We start from the raw sequence: 20,291 nt of genomic DNA, 5'->3' as shown, positions 1-20,291 counted from the left end.
AGCATTTAATACTACCCCGCTATTGTCACTACAGTGGCCCCTGATTGTTTTAAGTTACATAGAGAGAGCTGGAGGCAGGACATATTTTGTGTAGCTAAGCACAAAGTTTTCTGTAGGGAAAAATATGACCTCTAACAACATCAAAGCTCACATTTAATCTCCATAAACAGAAATGTAAAAAAGACAGTTGGTGGTTTTAGGAGGAGTTATGCACTGGAGCTATTTCTTGACAAATAACATCTTATCCATCCACCCACCATGCCTGAGCAGTAACTCTAGTTAGCTAGTGCAGGTTGCCTATGATACAGCACAGGTTTCAGTTTTGTTAACGTCACTGTTACACAAGACTTTGGGATGCTGCACAACATCACTTTGCCTAGCTGTTGATCACCAACAAGTTGTTCAAACAAATTACTTTAGACTTTATGTGAGCTTTTAACTTTGGACATAGCCAGGCTTTATGCTAAGCTAAGCTACCCATGTCCTGACTCCAGATCCTTATTCAAAGAGTGAATCTGCATTAGATAATTCTCTTGAGCCTCAACCACACCTAACAGAAAAAGCCAGGTGTGGTCACGGGGGGTTTGTACTTGTGACACTTGTCACACCAAACTATGATGTAGCTTTGTACTATAGCACCAAGATACATCACAGCTGCACTAGTTGTAGTTAAGGCATGTTGCTAGGGTTGCTAGGCTAGTTGGCAGGACAAGCCAGATTATTAGATGGGGTGTAGTAACACCCATTTCCCAAAAGGATGATCTACTCCTTTAAGAGCACCCCTTAAAACTTCTGTGCTTTGGCCTTTTAAGGTCTCATTATTGCACATCTGGGAGCAGTGACAGATATTTAGCCTATGATAAAACATCTGTTTGTTTCACTTGTATGTTTAAAAAGGTATACTTTAACTCTCAGTCAGCAAAGAGCACATCAAAAAAACACATTTTGTTTGTGAGCAGAGGCGTAGTGCGGCAGCACTGTCAAAGCCGCAGGTGACGGCAACATTGAAGCTCGGTCAGAAAAACTGTAAGACCGAAACTGGAATTGAAGTTGATGGGGAAAGTGGATATTTTGACTACCTTCAAGTCTTGTGACCTGTGATGACTCGTGAATCATTATAGATTAGTAGATCTTTGATTCAAGGCGGGGTCATATCTGACAGTTTCAGGCCACTGGGGTCTGCAATTTATTTTACTGTAATTCACCGGGGCTCAACTGGAAATGGTTTCATTTAGAGTCATTTTCTTCGCCTAGTTTTTTTTTTTTTTTTTTTTTTTTTTTATCAGAGAACTCGAAACATCTGCACCCTAAGCTCGACTTGCACTTTCTGTGACATTTACGAGCTCATCATCTCACCCCTGGTTATACATATCAGAACAGAGTCAGACAAACTGAAAATCACTGTATTATCCAGCAGTTTCTGTTGTCCTGTGATATCCACTCTGATGCAGTTTTAGCACTGTAAAAAAGTAACCAACTTGAAATCATAACACTACAATATAAAAAAAGTGTGAATTCTAAATTTGACCACCGTTTTGTTGTTTGTACTCGCAATATAATACAGCCTGCCTCTGGGGTTATTGTGGCACACATGAATTCCTGCACTCTCCAGCTCTGTCTCCTATCCGGAGGAAATCATGGGAACTTTGTAAATACTCACATCCTCCTCTGCTGTTCCCACGCTTTTCGCAACACACACACTTATACAAATCGTCATATACCCATATAACACACAGTCAAGTACAAGACTTGGACACAATGTCATATGCTCATAAATGTATACTCAGAAATGGGGAACACACACAGATCATTACACCAGATGCTACTGCAGTTCATCCTGGTTAATTACATATTATACACAGGATATGAGAGTTCTGCACTGATATTGCTGCTCTACAACTACTACTACTATGTACCAGTGTCAGGTAGAAGCAATCATAAGGTACCCAGCATTAACTCTCTACAGCCCCTTCACATTTCAGCAACAGCATCCTTACAAAAGCAGTATACTGTAAATATGGATTGGAAAATATGGAATAACAGTGTGTGGCACCCAATCAGCAACAGTGGCCCCATCTGCATCTCATTCAATAATGTTGAGAGCAAAACTGGAACTATCATTGCAACTGATGAGCAACATGCAGGAGCTCATTGCTCAATGCTGATTTGATTTGCAAATGAAACACAAACTAAACAAGATAAAGAGTCTTCAGCCATGCTAGCTGCTCAGTGAGGCTGTGCAGTTAGTGCCTTGAGCTAATGCTGACATGTTCATGCATAATAATAATGCAGGTATAATGTTTGGATAAGACACTTGTTTACAGTGTAAAGCTGAGGCTATTTTTTTTTTTTTTTTTTTTTTGGAGGATACTGCATAATAATTCAGCAATTAACTGTGACCTTTCATATAAATAAATTAGCATTAAGTTGATTAATGTAAAACGACCAGTATGGAAATAATCAAGGAGGTTCTTTCTCTTTTCAATAGTCAGTTTCTGGTAGCCTTTTCTGTGGATTATCTGGTACAAATCCACAGAAACTGATGCAATTCAGATTTTGTGTTGGTATAAACAAGGGAATAACTGGGTCAGTCAGTAGGAGCAACCTGCAAGGAAAACAGCACCTTAATAGAAACTGAAACATTACAAACTTTATCAAGATGTTTTCTTCATCAGAAAGACGTCACAGTACTGCCCACATAGTTTGGCTTATAAGTGATGTCAATAATGTTCAGTCGCGAAGATAAAGAAAGTAAAAGTGAGGTTTACGTTTGTGTCTGGTCACACATTGTATCTTATAGCTTCTATGAGCTATTTCTATGAGAGTATTTTTAGTTGCATTGCAGCATCTTTGCTTCACCGCCATGCAGGTATGCAGACTCAGTGCATAGAAAAATAAGACTTTGATAAATGCTTGCTCAGCAAAGTGCTCATTGTGAGATGATTGTGGGAGTTTGAGTCTACAGATGAGTCAAGGAGAACCATTACACATAATATCAGAATGAATAGTATAGAAGTGTGGGAATCAATCCTTCAACCGTCACACAGTCGTTTGAGTTATACACCTAAATATTGTGCTTCTTGTGTTCATTTTTAAGAGGTACTTTAAAAATAAGATTGTGTTCAACAATCATTAAACTTCATAAAAATGCAGTGTTCCAGTGCTGGTATTGTTGTTGTTGTTGTTGTATTACCTGTTTGGTGCCAAAGATGCAACATACATGCATGTATGTGTGTGTGTGTGTGTGTGTGTGTGTGTGTGTGTGTGCAGTTACATATGAACAGAAGTATTAGTGTAGGCTGACATTTATTTTCATGTCTTTATTATATATAATATTAGATTTTGAAGTCAAGAGGTATGTTGCTGTTATGGTGGACATTCTTTGATTACTGCACATACAGGAGTTGGACAAATATGTGACGTATATTTATTGTTTTTTGCATATTTAGTTTATTCATTAGTACACCAATTCTTGAATTGAAGGCAATAATACATTCCAGACCTCCTCCTACCACTGAATAGTCTTGGTGTCTTACCACAGAAACAGCTGCTAAACACATAAAAGCACATCTGTCTTGCATGGGCAGTTTAAGTGTCACATGATGGTCCAAAATAAATTGGAGACATTCATAAAATGAAATGAATACAACTGTTCAGTACAAAGAAACACTGAGTCTTTCAAGGCACTGAGCAGGATTTTCCTTCTTAAAAAAGTGCCATATAATTACTTTTCCTACTAAGTCATTACATTTGGTTAGCAGTCAGTCAGCATCTGTGTCTACAGCGACACTTCTGCCTGTATTAACTAATCCTCTACTAACCTCATGTTGTTATACTTACATTTTTACCTTTGTATGTGTGTGTGTGTGGGTGCTTGTGTGTGTATTTTTTTTTGGTTTTGACTAGAGACTCTTTGGGTGATGTGCACTTTAAATAAACTGAAGTTGACGTTGATATGACAGTTGCTGTGCTATTTCTGAATGTTCGTCATATCTTATAATCATTTTTGCAGTGGATGGGCGACTCTGTTGGCTTCTGAAACCAGTATCGCAGATTCTATCTAGTGAGAAGATTATTCTTTGAAATAGAAACTTTCAGTTGTTATGGCGGTTGTATTACTTTAGCAAAACAGTGCCTACTGGTCAGTTGATGAATGTAAGCCAATATTTACTCGCTGTAAAGCTCCAGTTTCATCCAACAAATTTGATACCTTGCTAAATGTTTTAAGTAGCTTTTCTAAACGTCGATTTATGGTCAATCAGAACTGGTTTGTATGAGTTGTTATCCACTCATGTTGGACATCAAAATGGATTTTCTGTTCTGAGTGGCTACACTCAAAGGCAGAATGAAAAGCCAGCCATCATAAAGAGGGGGGAGACATGATATATTTTAAATGCTGGGATAATGGTGCATATTTTACATAGTCTAGTGACAAATGGTTATGTTAGGAAAATCTAAAAGGCCTACAGCTGGCTGTGAAGAGGGCAAAACCCCACCTAATCCAACCTTGGAAAGGTTTCTTAAGCGATTCAACCACCCGACAAGTACATCTGATAGAGTATACCGCCCTTAAGTTTATGAGCTGGCACATTTCTCGCAAATGAAATGGTATTACTTTGACTATGTCAGTCTGACAAACAACAACGAGCTGAAAGCAGGGAAAGTTACAGAGAACTGTTTGAAAGTCAGATAAAAGATCAATATCGTTTTCCTCTCTGTGTGCACTTCACAGACAAAGATCCATATGCTAAATATGGACCTTTGATGATCTCAAACAAAGCAGAAGATAATAACTAACTTATGTTTATCAGAAATTTAAAAAAAAAAAAAAATCCCAGTGATGATAAATCTGCCTTGCACACTGTCTTGTGTTTTTGCCAATCCTGTAGTTAACATAAGACTGTAATCTGAAGCAAATGCTGGATCACAGGTCTGAAACAGGGCTAAATGACAATACGTTGCTATCTGAGTGACCTACTGTGTGATACTGAAATTCATTATTATAAAACTAAATCTGTGGCGTCTAAAAGCCACAAAATTTAGATTATAAGTGAAAAAGACACTTTCAGCAGAATATTCTCACTTGTCCGTCTATCCACCAGTCGTTTCTATCTCATCAAAGCAACACTTAACTCGTGTCCTCCATGATCTGAATCACCATGAATTTGCCATTACTTGTTACTTGCTACTGTTGACATATAATGGAACAGTTTGCCTGGTGATTTATCACGGAAATACTGTTGGGCAGGAGGACTTGGTGGAGATTTCACAGCTCGTGAATGGACCAGCACCCACACACTAACTTACTGTATCTCGTATTTTCTGTACACGTCACAGTATAATATAGACAAGGTAGCTAGGATAGATATAAATATAGATATATAACCTTGAAACTGGACAGTTCTGCAAAACTCTGGATTACGTTACATGAGCATGATATTAAATGTGTGCCTTTCCACAATACCTGCACATGGCAAATACAATATGATTAAGGATAGGGAAAGATCAAGGTTATGGTAAATAAACTTTGGTTAAAGCATGGTTATAAATGGTCAAATTTAACATTATAGCTTAAATTGCTGACTCAAACTAACTAAAGATCAAATTAAGTGTGATTAAACCTAAACTCTGATCTTCTGTATATAAGTCAGACTCACCCACCCACCTCCCCAACCTCCATACTCGAGGCCAGGGTGTGCCCTAAAATAATTACTTAGTGTGATGTGTTGCTTGCTGTGTTGCTGAGGGTAAAAGTGTTTCTATGTGGGGTGATAAGCCTGCTGTCTGCTGTGTCACTGTAATGTTGCGTTTTTTGCAGTTCAGACAACAATTACTGTAAATAAAAGTTACAACAGCACCTACAAAAGTTGTGACGTTGAATGGGCGGTGTGTGTCAACTTTAGTAGAAATCTAAGATCGTCATTTTCATGAGTTTACTAAACAAAGTTAGACTACTTGCAACAGGGCAACATTTGCGCTGTCACTGCCCGTCTGCCTTTTTCATCAGATGCAAACTGCAAAAATCTATTTTAATAAAAGGTGACAAGTAATTCTAATAAGTCATGATAACAACATTTAAACAGGATATTCAACCAGCTACTGTCTCCAAAATGACCATCAAGATAGTCTCAACATGAACTTATTTATTTCAGAATTTAATTAAAGGATAAAAGCCTTGAGATGAGAGAAAACGTATCATGGTCTTTATCTTATTTTGTCTGCCTTTGCCAATTAAGTCCCCTGCCTCAACCCCCATTCGCCACAATCCCTCTGCCCTCCCCCGCAAACTCTTTTCCCTCTCCATCCCATCTCTGAGAGTCCAGACAGTCTTGGTCATGAGTCAGTGGGAGCAGAGGATCTGACTCACCTCCTCATGAGTCTAAACACTATTAGCTTCCAGGTGGTACACCGAGACACTATTGTGTTTCTGATTAGCCTACTAAGACACACGGACAGACGGGGGTGTGGGGGCGACGTGGTTCTTTCCCCTCAGAAAATGTGGGTTATTTTGTGTCAGTTGGGAAGTCTATGATGAGGATTTGCAATCGTATGAGTCTGTATTAGTGTGGGAGGTAGTGGGTGTATTCCCAGATTTGGTTAAAAAAAAAAGGAGAAAATGTGTACTCTTCCCACCATGATTAATGCCTAAGTAAGACCACCAGGGTTGATGCTCCAGGCATGATGTCTTTGTCTCCACTGAGTGTCCAGTAGTGACTCAGACCCCCCAAAACGTCTACATCTTCTCTATTAATACTGTATTAATACACTAATCTGGTATAATGGAGCAGTTCCAACACTGGCCTTGTGAAACAGATCAGTTACTGGCTAGACATGACTGAACTCTTTTTTTAGTCACTGCTGTTAAAAAAGAAAAACTAAACTTAAAGGTATGCAATTTTATAAAGATTTAACAACAAAATAACTTAAATTCACACAGGCTTTATTGTTTTTTGAAGTATTTAGTAATCAGTTTCTGGAGAGCAAAAGTTGCTCTCTGTCTTTAAATTACATTAAAGAGTCATTACAATGTGACTTAAGTTCCTGCTTTAAGCATTTTTCATTGTTATAATATTTTAAAATGCATTTCTCACTCATTTACTTTAGCTTAATGTAAACAACATCAACAACTGGAAACTTCTGGTTGAGTCAGTAAAGGTAAGCCATCTCTGTGAAGGAGAAGCAAACAACTACATTTTGCAAAGTTGCATCAGAACTCCAATTAAAAGGGTACAAAAACAAAAAAAAGCAAACCGCCTTTTCACATTTATGATAAAAAGAAACACAAGTTAGACGAGACTGGAGGAGGCGTCTGTTTTACACTTTCGGATTGGAAACAAGCAACTAAAACTGAAGTTTCCAGGTCACTCTGTCTGACTTTGACATTTTGCTTTCCAATATTAAACTTTCAAATAAGGCAGTGTCTAACAACCACAACTACATTAAACCAAACACAGACTCTCAGATTCCACCTGATGTTGTGCGGAAAGCTGAATGGAAATTAAAGTTTCAGTTTATGTTAGGTGCCCTCTTTATAAGTGGGAAAATATGAACTTTATACAATTATGATGACAGGAAATTAGCTCCACAATGATAAAAGCAAGAACATAATCTGTAATTCTGTGCAATGGTGAGCAAATATCATGCTGAAATCCTCCGTCTCCACAAAGGGAAGGTTTTTTTTATCCTTAGCCACAGTAGATTTATATGTAGTGTCAAATTGTGACCAAAAATCCATACATTTCCTCCTAGGTCACTGCTGAAACTCAAAACGGTACACGGTAGAGTTCCCACGTACTACACAGTGACATCGGAGGTTGACATTTACAATACCCCACCTAAAGTTTATTTTATTAGTCACAAATACTTCACCTCTGTAGGCTTGAGAGTTGGTTGTAATCAGTTTGCAGTTTTGTGGTTGATGGCGCCGGTGGTTGGCCAGTCTCATGGCAAAGAAGAAGTATCCATAGAAACCTCTCACAACACTCCTGCAGCCTAATCCACTTCTCCATCAATCCATATACTCCATATACATCATATTTTCACCAAAACTTTAACAGTGACCTGCAAGCAACAGTGGAAGCTTTGGATTTAATAATATGTTGTATATTATTTAAGTTTTAACAAGGTTTTACAGATATAACATATGCATATAATACAAGATGCGCTCCATATGCACTTACAGTATAAGTGATGAGGGACAAATTCTGCAGTCTACATTTTAACGAGGCTTCTGTTGTCTGAATTAGTCAGATAAAGTTCATATATTCCACTGCTGGTCTCTTTGTGTCTGGATGGACAGTGGTTTCCTCTTCAGCTGCAGTGGAAGTATAGTAACAAAAAAAAGGGAATTTGGCACTAAAAGTGACAGTAACTTTTAAAGATATTGACTTGATTTGACTAATATCAACAACAGACACTTAATATTAGCTTCAGATAAACTTTTAAATAATTTTTTGCACAGGAGGTTTGTGGATTCTGTCCCTCATCACTTACAATGTCAGTCCATTATGAAGGGATCTCTTAATGGCCAGTTTGAACAGGAGGAAAGATTACAGCGAGAAAAGCATGTGTCAGTGTTCAATTTGGCACCTGACTGTTGTTTTAGGACGGACGTGAAAAATTGTGAATCTATCCTTTAAGCCTACAGGGGGAAGAGGTGCACAGACAAGGTGGAGTACTCTTTTAAGCCTAAGTGGATGCCTTAACAGGTGCACCTGCCCCTCTGTCCCACTGATACACACACACACACACACACACACACACACACACACACACACACACACACACACACACACACACACACACACACACACACACACACACACACACACACACACACACACACACACACACACACACACACACACACACACACACAGAAGGCAGACACAGCTGTGGCAGTGTATTAGGCTGATCTACTGTGTGAACCAAACCCTGACTGCTTCTCACTGCACTCCTCCATTGTTGTCTTCAAATATACCAATCAATGCCGCCAGCTGACACCAGGTAACCAGTCAATACCTCCCATTCCCGGGGGGCGGGGTTTCAAACATTCACCCTCTGGAAATAATGGAGGTTGAAAGAATCCACTGATAGTGTGCTGGAGGGCAGAAGCACACTGAGTGTCAACTCCAGCACACATATGCTCAGCTGATGGGAATGAAGTGGAAAACACTGTCCTCTACTGGCAGCAACCAAGACAACAGTCAACTTGATGAGTATTAAATCCATAATAATGGTCAGTTGGCCTAAAACAGTTAAAGTCATTATATCCTTTTTATGAGGCAAACGTTTAAAATCACCATCAAAACACAGGAAGAAGTAAAGCAAGCCAGTGTAAAGATGATGTCTTTTTGTGGATTTTGAGAAAGATGTTGGGGTTTGGCTACAGACTCAAGTACTTTACATACTCAAATATGTAGAAATGCATTTTGGGTGCTTTGAAAAACATATTCTCATAATCTTGTGATCTTGTATCACAAGATTTCTGTGTCGTGTATTAAGAATTGCTGCCATTACGACCCACAAGTGTGCAAAGTTAAACTGAAGATTTTCTTTTCTATCCTGGCAGAGCTGCACTCTAACTCAGAGTTAACTTATAAGAAATTAAATTCAATTTTCTAAAGACCGTAATCGGTAGTATGAAGAGTTTATTGATTATTATGTGGTTAGTTTGAGTTTACTTTAGTCTAACCTTCCCCACAAAGAGGTCAGAGGTCAATATTTGAGCAGCAGCCCTGGACATTTAGTGGTTCAATGTCTTTCTGCAGTAGATGCATGACTTTCTCATCCCAAGATTAAAACATTACAAGACTACAATGATTAGTCCAGCAGAGAAAAATAATTAAGAAAACAGCAGCTCTCAGATTCAAACAGCAGGTGGAGGCAGAGTGTTGTTGCCGCACTCTTAAGCAAAGCGGAAAACCCTTAACTTTCACTGGCCAACACTGATAGACAGTATGGATTTTCACTGTAACTGAATCATTTTTCTACTGATTTGTCTATATTTTATCCCTGTTTAAATTTTTTTAGACTGGAAATTATACTTTTTAAATTCTGCTTAATAAATCCAGTTTAATATAATCATATTGACCTGTTGTGTTGGTTTTTTTTTTGTGATAAAAGTGAGAACTTTGCTGCAGCAGCTGACTGCAGAAGTGCAGGGTGCAGAAAGCGGATGTGGCTCCCCACACTAAACGTCATGACTATGTATTTCCACTAAGTGGCGCTATATGCCTGTGTTTAGCACAGGGTAGTGACAGCTCATCCATTCATATAAGTACAGTATCATGCAATGAACAGTGTGCAAAATAAAAAATGAAACAGAACACCAATTTAATCTTTCTAAATTTTAAGCATTTTCAAACCTTAAAGATGATATTAACTGACAAACTCTGAACATTCATATCACACTCTTTGTTGATCAACATTTGTGACATAAAAAGCAGTTTAATTAAGAGTAAATTACAGAGGATTGTGTGGTCAAGTGGTACAATAAAAGATAAACAAGATAAAACAGCCACCTATATTTGTACTTGCAGTTTGCTGTTGCTTTGACCTTTGACCTTCACCTGTATTGCGTGTGCTCCCAGGAAGTTGCTCCACTGTCAGCTCAGTGAAATGATTAGCTGATACAGTATGTAAATGCATGTGAGGCAAAAACTATTTTGCATAAAAAGATAAGCAATTGACGCGTGTAAAACTTTTTTTCTTCCTTTTTCTGCACGGAGTTTCAGGCTCCGCCACCACCACTTCCTCTGCTGTGAAGTCACTGGGTGCAAGTCTTTACTGGAAACCAGTAGCTCTGACTAAAAACCCCACAGTAGTAGAGTATGTAGCACTTGTGGCAGCCGTTAGTTAACGATGTGTTGCACAGTGTGAGACAGTTAACCCCTCAGTGGCGAAGACACAAGAACTGTCACTCTCTCCATCCTGCCAACTGTAGCCAGTGGCAGTATCTTACTGGAAACCAGCAGTTTTGACTGTGATGCAGTGTGGTCACCCAACAAAATCTGACCACAAAATGTGTGCATTATACATGTGACTGAACAGCTATTGCTACAATTCTGACAAGAGCATTTTACTGTCAGTGCAATCAATTCAGGAAGAGGATCTATTTCAAAGTTCAAGTACTGATAACAGATGTAGAAGTGTTGCCTATTAAGGTATGAAAAATGACTGCTGTTACTGTTGCTGAAGACACTGTAGTTTCTCTGAGTGGACTGAAAAGAGTTCCTGATGCTCTTACTGTACAAATGGCTTCTGTCCCAACCTCCACCTACACAGAGCAATTTTGCAACTATAGCAATACTGCAGCCTTAGAGCAGTTTGTTTATTACTTCATGGTCAGACCATCAGAATGGGCCCTCCTAGTCACCACTGAGCAAATGTAACATCTGAGAATTCAAGACTGTTTTTTTGCTCTTTCTCTGGGTTTTTCCTGGATGTCCGTACTCTCCAAATAGTACATACACTGTATGCAATACAATTCTTATGGCTATATAAACAAACAAACAACAAAAGGTGGAAATCCCAGATTTAGCTCATTGACAAAATATAATGGTTGATTTGTTGTGCTGAGAGAGCTCTCTGCAGCCAAGTCTGAAACTTTCTGAGAAATTTTTCTAAAAATCAGACAGGAATGAAAACATACATGTAACTCTCTGCAAGCACAAATACAGTAACACCCACCCAGTTACAAAACAACCATCCACACAAAGTGCATGTTTTCTAATTTATCAACTGAAACATACGGTTAAAATTGCAGTGTGATAAGATAGGAATGCTGCTGGCAGATTAGGCTGATGAGCTTGCCTCTAAACCTACTGTACTTTCACTTTACATATAAAATCAATTTTAAAAAGGGGATAAAAAGGTTACAGCTGGCTGCACCTATGCACACGCATACTGCACCCACTCATTTAGTGTGAACACTCAAATATTCACAAATAACCAAACACACACTACACACGACTCATTCAAAACCATCCTGTCATGTGAACATTTCAATGTGGTTTTCATGTTTTCTACTCAGTAGAAGGATCTTGCAGCTTCAGGGAACTCACTAACCCCGAGGCTTTCAGAAAACACTCAAACCCCATTGGCTTATCTGAAACATGCAACATGACGCCTGTCAATGCCGCCACAAACAAGACTAGTATTAGTTCCTGAAAAGTCTAGTTGGTGGAGATAACTGAGCCTGACATGGGTAATGTGTCAAAATACAAGCTTGAAGGTGACACAAGAGGAAGTTTGAGTTCTTTCTGTGCTGTAAGTGACGTACTGTATACATTTGCATTAGCATGCACTATGATGATGCATGTACTGTACACAGACTCATGACTACAATGCAACTAAAACAACCTGTTAGTCACGTCTTATCACCATGGTAACACCCACCACGACCACGGCACGATCTGACTGATACAATCTTTTAATCAGGCTACTTTCATGGCAATCATTTCCTGAATTCAGTTTTTCCCCAGAAAATATTGCAGATATTGTCTAAGTTAAACCTGCATTAACTGATTTTTGGCCACTTGGGGGGAGCAGAAGCAAGCTATCAACACAACAATGATATCACCTTTTAAGTTGATATCACAAACTTGTTAGTGAAATGTTGCTTCTTTACACATGCAGCTATTATGGTGCAACGATACAATTAATTTGAAGTCATTTTTGTGTCCACCTGATGAATGTAAGTCTAATATTCACTCTTTATCTATGTTTTTGGTCTCTACCAGGAAAATATAGCTGCTAAATGCTCCACTATGTTCACCAGCTAGTCGATAACTTACTGTATCTGTTTGTTATTTGGTGCTGAGCAGGTAGTGTACAGTGATGAAAATGGACAAAAGCAAACACTATGAGAGCAAACCAAAAAAAAGTAATGTTGCAGCTGGACCTAAACGTTGAGATGAAACGCGCTATAAACTCCATAAAGCCAAGAGGTGGTACAGAGGCATAAAGACGGAAAGGAGAAAGGCGAAAATATTGATTATAATTGCTTTAAGGAATAGTTGGACATTTTGAGTAAGAAATTATTTTTCTTGCAGGGAGTTAAATGGAAAGATCCTAACCACATTCACATCTGTCTGTTTAGTATTGAGCTATGTTCCCTCAGCCTTATGTTCCCCAATTTTCTAAGAAATGTTCCTCCAATCAAAATCAGGCCCTATGTTCCCACAGCCTTATGTACCCTCAAGGATTTTCCACCAAATTAGGCCTTATGTTTCCTCAGGCCTGCATTCCCACAGCACAGGTATGGCCATTCCCTAATGCACATAACGTGTTGTTGCCCCCTCTTAACTTGTTTCATCTAGGAAAATGCTTGAAAGACTTGAAATTCTTTATTTTATTATTAAACTTAGGGAACATAGGGCTGTGGGAACATACAGTATACACACTCCTGAGCTGGAGCTGGAAAACAATTAGCATGAAGACTGAAAGCAACGGCAAACAGCTAGCCTGCCTCTAGGTCCAAGTTTCAAAAATACACCTCCCACTTAACTCACTGTATCTCATTCCTTAACACAAACAGAAATGTCAAAACCAATAATGTCATGGTGTATTTTTTTAAAACTTTGAACAGAGCCAGGCTGACTGTTTTCTGTTGCTTTCAGTCTGTATGCTAAATGAGACTAATCGCATCCTGGCTCAACTCATCCAACTAACCATTAAACTGTCATGACACACTAAAACTCTCCATTGAAACCACTACTGCTAGAATTGAAACAGTGGCTACCTAGTGAAAATCGGTGATATAATGTCTCAATAAAAAATGTCACACTGCGGTTTAAAAAAGGTTTTGAAACACCAAACGTAGTGAAATTGGAGGAACACACTGAGAAATCATCTATTCCTTCAACTTAAGTGAGTTTTTGAATGACCGCCTTGTGTAGAATTTGGTGAGAAAAAATAAAATCAATCATTTCATGTTGAGGCATTCCCATATGAATGAGGTACCTTATTAAACACACTGAATGAAGCACAGATTCAGGCTGTGAATTGGTGCTGCTAAGGATCACAGATTGTTCTACCACCAGGTCCTATGACAGTGAGATGACTCAAGTTAATTTCAGTATGTGTGAGTGTGTGATGTAAAAGCTGCTTTTGTTTTCGTTGCTGCGCAAATAGACACAAGGTTTACTTTCATTTGAATGAACTACTGTATCTGTGGTTTGCATCTCAGTCTGCAACATAGAGAGCAGCAGTAGTCTGCAGACATCTGCTGGCAGCGTGCTCAGGGAAGTGAAGTGACAACTGGCTACTTCAGTACAGTCTTGACCACAATTTCCAAGCATTGATACTTTTTCTGTAATGGAACAGACATTTTTTCTTCAAAGGATCCCACATTCACTTGGCCTAAGATGTTTACCAAATCTTATTTTTCTTACATGCATGTTCAGACGGCCTAAGGTTGGTGGTGATGGAAAAAAGTTTAATCTCTCAGAGCCACCATTGAGGACATCATCATAGAAAAGCAAAATCCAAGACGAGATCTCATATTTGTTTCATTCTTTTGTTTCTACACACAAATGAGCTATTTTTAAAACTAAGGTGAGACAAAAGCTTTTTATCCTATTTCTAAATTCAAGTCAGGAGAAACAACCACATATAATCTCATTTTTGTCTTACTCTGATCAAAAGAAGAGATCTCTGACTGAGTTTAAGTGTAATTTAGGTCTCCCAAACATGGCTCAGAGAAAGCGCCAAGAAAACTGAGTTATGACTCCAGGATCTCATGATTCTTCTTATGTGTCTATCCTTATATGTCTTAGTTAAATCTTCGTGACCCTTTGTCTCAGTAAAAAAAAATAGATTTTTAAAGAAGACTTTACTTGTTACGATTGCACACCTACAGTATCTCTCACATTTGAGAGTTTTAGCCATGTTAGCAGCATGGCTGTTGGGATGACAATGTCGGCCTGTCAGTCTTCAGTCACAAAATAAATAATTCAACTACTTCTACATGTTTGCCATGAATTTTGTACTGACATTAAATGATCTCCAGAAGTTGAATCCTACTGACTTTGGTGACCTAACTTCTAGTGCCACCATGGGGTCACATTTTGGACATATCTCAACAACTGTTGAATGGATTGCCATGACTTTGGTATATGGCCAAATACCTGCAAAACCAATGACCATCATCCTCAACTGTAATTTGTGTTTAGTGCTAATCACTGACTGTATAAAAGATGGATGTCAGGACAGCTCCCCAAAAGAAAAAAGCCAAAATGTCTCAATCGCCCCCTGGTGGCTGGCTGCAATATAGGTCATAAGACTGTAATGTTATAAGGATGTTGCCCTGAAATGTGTAGATTCCTCTGAAAAAAATACACTGCATTCGACTGAGACTATTTTGACCACAGCTCATTCTGGCCCATAGTGAAATTGGCTTGTTACATCAGTGCCATACCCTCAGTGCTCTAGTATGTTCTGACTGTGAGGATCACTCACTAAAGAACACTCCTGTTTTTGTACGCACAATTTTGCAGCTGCCCATCTCACAGATACTACTTCTTCTCTCTCAGTGAGCAGGATGAGGAAAAGGTGTGACTGTGCAACATTAATTTGCTAAACCACTTTTCATGCTTTCACTTTTCATTGTGGTTGATCGTTGACTATTTAGATCTAATCGGGTTGATGTTCCTGTCTTCGTCCTTGTCTATATTAAGTCCTTCAGCACGTGAAAATGATGATAAATGAAGCTTAATTTCACCTGTGGCGAATGAAACTGAACTTGGTTTCAACCTCACACCTATGTATGTTATCTTTGTCTACTTCCGGCTACGTCTCCATAGCAACATCTCTCATTTTCCTTTTCCCCTAATTTGTCTATACGGAGGCATGACACAGAGCAAGCTTTAATCAGCCAGTTTCTGCCCAGACTTTATTTTCTTGCTCACCGGCTCAACAAAAATACTGAATATTACAGTGATACTGGAGAGGGCATTATTACAACACACTTCAACATTGTAAATTAGTTTCTGGAGGGCGTAAAAGCTTTATACAGCAGTCACATATACATATATATCAAGCAAGGAGACAAGAGGAGGAAATGGTGTTAAAAATAGGTAGGTGTTCTAATTACGAGATAATTCATGCTAGGCTGGCTACTTCCTCGGCTTTGTACCTGGCTAACTTAATTTATCTGCAGCTATTATTGATAATTTTGTGTCTGATAAGCAAGTAGTAATTAGGAAAGTTTAGTATTGAGAAAGTGCTTCAAATAATGTGTCAAACCAGTAAGCCACACATCGAGTAACACCAAAGATGTTACGAGAAAGTCATGACAAGCTTTCTTAAAGGGTTTCACTTTTAGATGGACATGCTTGTTGGGTTAAATAGCATCACTGCTCCGTGTTTCACTCGGTGATTCCTGTACTAGCTGCTTAGATCATTAGCTTTCAAAACTTTTTTTACACCACACTGTGTTCTGGAGTAACATTGCCCCCTAGTGACATTTCTCAAACTTGACAAGCTGCGGCTGAGTAGCTGGCAATGCAAAGTTAAGCACCAAAAAGAGGTTTATGACTCCAGTATTGCAACACGCTCTTCTTTAAAAAGGATAAGCTCACGATTATTTAAGTCGGTCCTGACACAATAGTCAGGTCATTCCTTCCTTTCATCATGGCCAAGAAGAGATCCTTTCATTATGCACTTAAATTTAAATGTGCGTGCGTGCGTGCGTGCGTGCGTGCGTGCGTGCGTGCGTGCGTGTGTACACTTATACACTTTCCATGTATAAGTGTATTTAAATGATTATTTGACGCCAGTATGAGGCTTCAGCCATCCAAATTAGTCAAATAAAGTCAAAATCTGCAAAATTCACATTTTGTATTACAATTGCTCTGCAACTGAGCAGGAGAACACTATCCATTGAACCACAAAGATGACTTTTTAAACTAAAAAGACTAACTGTGGAATATATACACTTAATTAGACTTACGCAGACGGCTGAGGCCTCATATTACCTTCAGATACACATTTGAATCCATTTTTGCTTAAACATGAATTGTGGATTTTGTCCCTCATCATACACAGTGTGGTACATTTAAAGTGGACCTTCTAAACAGTAGTACTGATTACAGTGAGCAAAACTATGTCAGTTTTCATTTAGACACCAGACTTGAAAATACTATGAGAACAGTTTGGTGAGAAGTACAACTCCACACTTAGTGCTATAGCTAGAATATTGACTAAGGAATCACAGCTGGTTGAGTATAATATGAGTTATCAGCAAGGCTGGAACGTGTGCTGGAAGTATTTTACATATAATCTGCCATTGTCTGTCATTGCCAAAAATGTGTGATACGATATCGTTGACATCTGGCAAAGAAAGTGCGTTTTGCTTCCTCTTGCTAAGCAGCAGATTTAGAGTTGCTGGGGATGCAAAATGGTGCAAATCACAAGAGGAGGCTTATGTTGCTGAGGTCACCTAGGAAGCTAAATGAGGAAATGACTTAGCTGCCGTTTCTAACGCACGCACATAAGATACATGATCTTAAAAGGACAATCCCCTTTAAATAAAGGTTGTATAAATAAAACATGCAAATCTACTCCCCTCCATTGTCTCCCTGTAACACACACACACACACACACACCCCGGCTCTTACACACGTACGTACAGTCTCTCTTCCTCTCGCTCCCTCAACACACTCCATATTCAGTTCATATCCGGATTTGACAGCTCTATACTTCTCAGTCTCCAGCCACATGAATGGAGGAAACAGGGACAGGGAAACCCCTCGTCACTCATTATGAAACTCATGCTATACCACAGTGCAGTGTTCAGCTACATCTTTATTTCAAATGACTCTTAACAGTGGAGGAATGAGGTGGTTTTGGGTACATAAAAATATTTAAAAAGTTCAGCCATTTTATCTGGAGGTGTCTCTTTAAGTCTTTTAAGTTGCATTGGGAAAACTAAAGTATTTCTTAGGAAGGAAAAATACCAGACAAAGGTGTGCATTTACAGAAGGTTGTGTCATTATAAGAAAATAATTGACCTGTTTGAACTATCCTCCTCAATGTGGTGATGAGTTCAAATACGGTTGGAAATATCAATGTCACAGCAAGGTTGAACTGAAACCAAGAATGACGAGATCTCGCACATCAATAAGAAAAAAAGCAGCCTTGTTAGACAAATAAATAAATAACTCAAGGTCCACTTAGTAGAATTTCTCTGAGCTTTCAACCATACTTCATGGTCCTTATCAGCATGTGATAACTAAGAAAAACCCTTGTGCTTTTTCCACAGCTTTCAACTTCAGTATACAGTCTACAGGCAATAGTCAGCAGATAGAGTATAGTTAGTTGACATCATCTGCTAATGGAGACTGTGCACTGTGACTGAAAGCTCTGAGAAAACTTAGTAAGTGGACCCAGTTTGTCTTCTCTCTTTTCAATTAACTTTCCCGCCTAAAACTAGACTTGTTGCCAAAATGCCAAAGACATGTGGCTTGTGTATTTTACAAATTTCATAATTTGAAGATAACTTAAACTGTCTTCTTGTGTCACTTTGGAAAGACGGGTGTGTCAAATGAATGAAATGTAATGTTCAATCAGTACAGCTTAGTTTCTTCTTGATTGTGGAAACAGAAGTTCACAAAAAGTCTCAAATCAAGGTACAGCAGTTCTGGAGCTTTCATAAGCATCACACAATCTACTTCAACACTGTAATGTTTGTCTAGTTGACATGGCACTGCAGAGGTATCCATTTCCATTTCTATGCCAAGGGATACTGTGTCATGGCAACTCACACAACTCAGATGATCATGTGATGTAATCAAAAGCTCCAGAAGATTTAATGAATCTTTAGGCAAGATTATTTGGTCATCTACATAAGCCTTGCCTTGTGCAATTGCAGTAAATTGGGTATGATGAGATTGGTGTCACAAAATGTAGTCTTTCTTTCCAATTAAACCCTCAGTAATGTATCCAGGCAGCAGTAATTTATCAAATGTAAAAAGAAACAATATGTAATGTTCTACTATACTTTCTATAGTTTATATAAAAAAGCACAATTAGTTGATTTTGAAGTCTTAATTTTGAGGCATGAACACGTGAAGTCAGCCTGACACCTGTAGAGCCAGTGGAAACCGACGGCACCTGAACGCAGCATCTCCCAGTGAGTCCTCTGGCTTCAGCGGTTTGCGTTTATAAAGTAATTAAGTGACGCCCATTTCATTCTGGTAAAAGTCCTTCCAGGAGGTGACGCTCACCAACCAGGCTTCACACACTGATAAGAATCAGACTATAAAAAGATCAGAGAAATTCAAACAAGAGAGTCACAAGAATATTTTCTGCCGGAAAGTATAATAATAACTGGGAGCGGCTCATCTGACGCTTCTTATGCATTCATGGTTTCAACACGCACAGAAAAAAGTGTATAAGTGTGTAACCAAGTCAAATAAAACTGAACAGGTCAAGTCATTCAATAACTTTTATAAAAAGTACAAAAGGAAGAGGAAGACCGGGTTACTATCTCTGTCTGACACCGCATACTTCCTTTTATCTCTGCACAAACCGCCCATTACGCATGATTGAGCTTTGCACGGCCCTCAAACTTATTTTAACAGTCCTGCTGTGTCTAGTTAACAGAAAAAGTATTGAAAAATCGTGATGTGATGTTGCACAAATTAAACCACAGTCAATGTCGAGATCTATCAAAGTCAAAAACTGCTTCCTCATTTGGACTTTGAACAGAACACAGCTGTGAAGTGGAGAGCTTATCTGAGTGTTTTGTGTTTAATTCATAAAAAAGAGAGTGAACTCACAGACTTACCCAACATCACTGGCGGTTTGGCGCACACTTTGCACGTCTTTTTCTTTCTTTTTTTAAAATACCTCAACCAACATGCGAGGCACGCATCTGCACCAGGTCGGCCTGACACATTTTCTTTCACTATCAAACTTTTGCACTGCGGAATAAAAGTCATCCTGTGAACACACGCCAAACCATGTGCGCGCTTTCTCTCTCCTCACTAACTTTCTTAATTGCCGCACTAGAGTGATCCTGTGCATCTCCACCATTGAAACTGAGCTGTCTGTGAGACTTGTATGTAATACAAATTCGTATTTTTTGGTCACACCCACCTCTGTCAGCCCTTCCCTCTTTGCTGCGCCACGGGAAGCCTCATTATGAATGGAGTTTCTGTTTGTCATTAGTCTTTAACTAGATCTCTCACACACTAACAGAGATATAATGCAAATAACCCATTCATTCATTTAACTATGGGTGAAGATACAAATGCACCTATCACTCTCATTTATGAAAAATGTCT

At 38.8% G+C, this 20,291-nt stretch overlaps 1 long non-coding RNA gene across 1 annotated transcript in view; it reads right to left on the bottom strand.

Moving 5' to 3' along the window:
* Nucleotides 1–20,022, bottom strand: part of LOC133991972 (uncharacterized) — an 86,189-nt gene extending 66,167 nt beyond the window's left edge. The window contains exon 1 of the long non-coding RNA XR_009927024.1: nucleotides 19,793–20,022. This is a non-coding gene — a long non-coding RNA (uncharacterized LOC133991972). The remainder of the gene's footprint in view (nucleotides 1–19,792) is intronic.
* Between the last annotated feature and the right edge of the window lie 269 nt (nucleotides 20,023–20,291).

This window comes from Scomber scombrus, chromosome 12 (assembly GCF_963691925.1).
Source record: "Scomber scombrus chromosome 12, fScoSco1.1, whole genome shotgun sequence".
In the NCBI taxonomy this organism is placed as follows: domain Eukaryota; kingdom Metazoa; phylum Chordata; class Actinopteri; order Scombriformes; family Scombridae; genus Scomber; species Scomber scombrus.
Note: the sequence above shows the minus strand (reverse complement) of the source record. Positions and strands in the feature narration are given on the sequence as shown.